General features: G+C 28.6%; 1 long non-coding RNA gene across 1 annotated transcript; it reads right to left on the bottom strand.

Annotated features, from left to right (window-relative positions):
* Positions 1-2,553: 2,553 nt before the first annotated feature.
* LOC141675046 (uncharacterized) lies at positions 2,554-3,204 on the bottom strand. The gene is made up of 2 exons (XR_012555874.1): positions 2,968-3,204; positions 2,554-2,747 (listed from the first exon to the last, which is right to left on the bottom strand). It is a non-coding gene; the product is annotated as an uncharacterized LOC141675046 (long non-coding RNA).
* Between the last annotated feature and the right edge of the window lie 318 nt (positions 3,205-3,522).

The following is a 3,522-nucleotide window of genomic DNA, read 5'->3' as shown; positions in this document are numbered from 1 at the left end:
TATGCTGATGTTTCGAAGCTCTAATTATAAGTCTTAAATATAAATATGTATTTATATACTTGTGGATAATGAAGTATTTAAAAACACTGTAAGGTAATAAAATTGATCAACCAGTCTGATCAACTAGCCCATGAAATGACTGAAATACCCCTGCTTAAACTAATGGAGTTAGACAGAATTGACGGAAAGAGGAAAAGTATAAGTATTTTGGTATTTCAGTATTTCAAGTGGTGGTTTTTGAATGTCAGTATCCTAAGTGGTCTAACAACCTAAGTGTAGGTACACAAAGTGCACTTTACTCTTTTTTCTATTGGAACAAAAACAAGCCCAATAGTACCATTTGCAGTATATTCTCTAATGAAATGGTACCTTACATCAATGTGCTTAGTTCTAGAATGATTAACTGGATTAGAAACAATAGATATTGCACTAGTATTGTCACACATGGTATGAAGTGCAACACAGGGGGGGTGAATGTATTTTCTTATTTTTCTTGAATATTTGTAAGTGTTTTTGGCTTTGGAACTTAACAGCTAGAATTGAATCTGTACTGATAAAAGATTGAATGTAAAAACACGAGTAATTTATCAAAAACTCACTTGATTTATATTAAATCAAATTTGTTTGTGCTACAAATATGTGTTCTTGAAAATAAGAACTTGGCTACTTCTCTTGAAAGAATACAAGATTTTCTAGATCTGTTTGTTTTAACTAAACAAAGGACCCGTGACATATTTTATAGAGCAACATGCATAACTTACAAAGATTGCACTAAAATGGACTACTTATTTTTCAAAGTGTATTTGTCTATTTTCACTTTAAATGCAGCAAACCTTCATACAATCTAACAGGTCTGTGACCCTCCTTTGTCCAGTTTATCTTGACTCTTGATCTTGCATTCTTCAAACTGCATTTGTAGACTTTCCAATTCAGTGAAAGAATTTTTTGTTGACTAATAATCTTGGATCTTCAAGTTGTATGTATTCTGAATTTTGAGGCTGTTGTCGAGATCAAGTTTACTCTATAGAGAAGTCACATATTGACATGTAGAATGACTTATGGATATCTCTACTTCTCTATAAGTATTATGACTTGTCAAGATCTCCAATTCTCTACAAGTAGATTGACTTATCGATATCTCCAGTTCTCTACATAAGCTTTTGACTTGTCGATATCTTCAGTTCTCTACAAGTAGATTTTGACTTATAGATATTTCCAGTTCTCTACATGGACTTTTTGACTTGTCGATATCTCTAATTCTCTAAAAGTAGATTTTGACTTATCGATGTATCAATTTCACTACAAGTAGATTTTGACTTATCGATATCTCCAGTTCTCTACATGGACTTTTTGACTTGTCATCTTGACTTCTCTACAAGCAGGTTGACTTGTCGATATCTCTTTGGACATCTCTATAAGTCATTTTTGACTTATCGATGTATCAATTTCACTACAAGTAGATTTTGACTTATCGATATCTCCAGTTCTCTACATGGACTTTTTGACTTGTCATCTTGACTTCTCTACAAGCAGGTTGACTTGTCGATATCTCTTTGGACATCTCTATAAGTCATTTTTGACTTCTCGGCATACATATCTATACTCCTTGATCCGTGACTTATCAATATATGACTTAAAATATTTTTCCAAAAATAACATTATTTAAATCCAAACTTATATACTTCTCTTTGAGGCATGATCACGATTGATCATTTTCCAGAGTTTATTTCTTAACTTCATGGTTGTTCATAGAAACATCCTCCAGTCTAATCTCCATAACATTTTTACAGACTCAAGAAATACAAATACAAATTACAATAAGATTATCATACAACTGATTCTTAGGATTATCAAAGTGACTTAATCTTGTTATGTACAAGCATGTCTTGCACAACAATAAACCTTTGTCGTGTAATACAATACAAAAATACAAAATTGGATCATAATCGACAAAATAAACAATCCTTAAAATCACATATTTTAAAATAAGTACTTTAATTTAAAATATAATTTTTTTTAATTTAATTAAAACATTTGTCAGGTAATTTCTCGGCAGACTAAGTTTTAAACAAAATATGAAAGTTGATTCTTCAATGGTTTCATTGCATTTTTTACTAAATGATTTTATTTATTTCTGGTTAGATTTAAATGGATGAATTTATAAAAAAAAATTTATCAAATTTTTTATCAAATATGAAATTTTTCCACCTAGGATATGCCTTAATATAAGTATTCTACTTAATTTGCTGAGTTATTACCGTTATTACTTCAAAATAAAAATCATCATTATTTGTTCTCTTTGAAGATTAAAGGTCACTTAATTTCTAAATAAAAAAATTAATAATTATAAGATTACAATGAAATTCAAATCATTAACACGCTTCTCGTTAACATATATAGCTCTTTCACTATTTCTTGTTTGTCACATTGACATACGACAATGAACTAAATAAATCTTATCACATACAGATGTATTTCAAATATTATAAAAAAAATAAAAAAACATTTTCAAAGATTAATTTCATACATTTAGATAGACATTATTTGAGAATATGGAGAGAAAAAAATCACCGGTGACCAATAATGAAATTTATTATATTCATTGTTACATAGTACAATATATGCTTATTCTTGTAAATTAATGATGGTTTGAAGGGTTGTCAAATTTTTGTCATGTCTATCATTTTCTTGACAACAAAATATCAACCAACAACATTCACCAGTGGGGCAACCAGGACACCATGTTCCTGCACCAAAAATAACAATTGGTCAAATGCTTATACTACTTCGATAAAATTACCTTGTTAATATTTAATTGTAACACTAAAATTTTTAATTATTTATTAATATATTAATATATTAACTTTCTATAAACGACAACATACAAAAATTAAAAATGCTCATCAAATGTTTTTTTATCATAACACTTTTAAACTATTAGAATCATAATAGTATGTCTATATATACTTTTCTTATGGGAAGGATGATAAACATCTGACACTTGATCGAGAGCTGAAATCCTACTTATTGCAGCCTCCGATTGAATACAGGAGATTGAAATAAACATTAAGAAGATGCTGCAACAAATGACTTTTGAAAATGCCATTGTTATTGATTAGTTTGTATGCACTAGACTTACCACTTGTTAATACTGTATGCATATATTGAAGGAGCTAAACAACACGTTTTCTTTGCTTTATATACATGACACAAGTGGGTAGTGGAATTATGAAGATTTTAAGAAACATTTATAGTTGGTTGTTGATTTATGGAATTATGAAGATTTTAATAAATATTTGTGGTTGGATGTTAATTTATTATCTGTTATGGATAAAATAATTTCATTTAGATAGCTATATGGTTGGTTGTTAGTTGTTACAAGGTTGGTTGTTAGTTGTGAATATGATAAGTAAGATATTGTTTTGAAATGATTATGCACAAGTTTAATATTTGACTATAAATAATAACTTTATCACCCATATTACACAAACAATCATAATTTGTTTCAAATATAATATGTAC

Source organism: Apium graveolens, chromosome 7, assembly GCF_009905375.1.
Source record: "Apium graveolens cultivar Ventura chromosome 7, ASM990537v1, whole genome shotgun sequence".
In the NCBI taxonomy this organism is placed as follows: domain Eukaryota; kingdom Viridiplantae; phylum Streptophyta; class Magnoliopsida; order Apiales; family Apiaceae; genus Apium; species Apium graveolens.
This window is presented reverse-complemented; position numbering and strand designations above follow the sequence as displayed.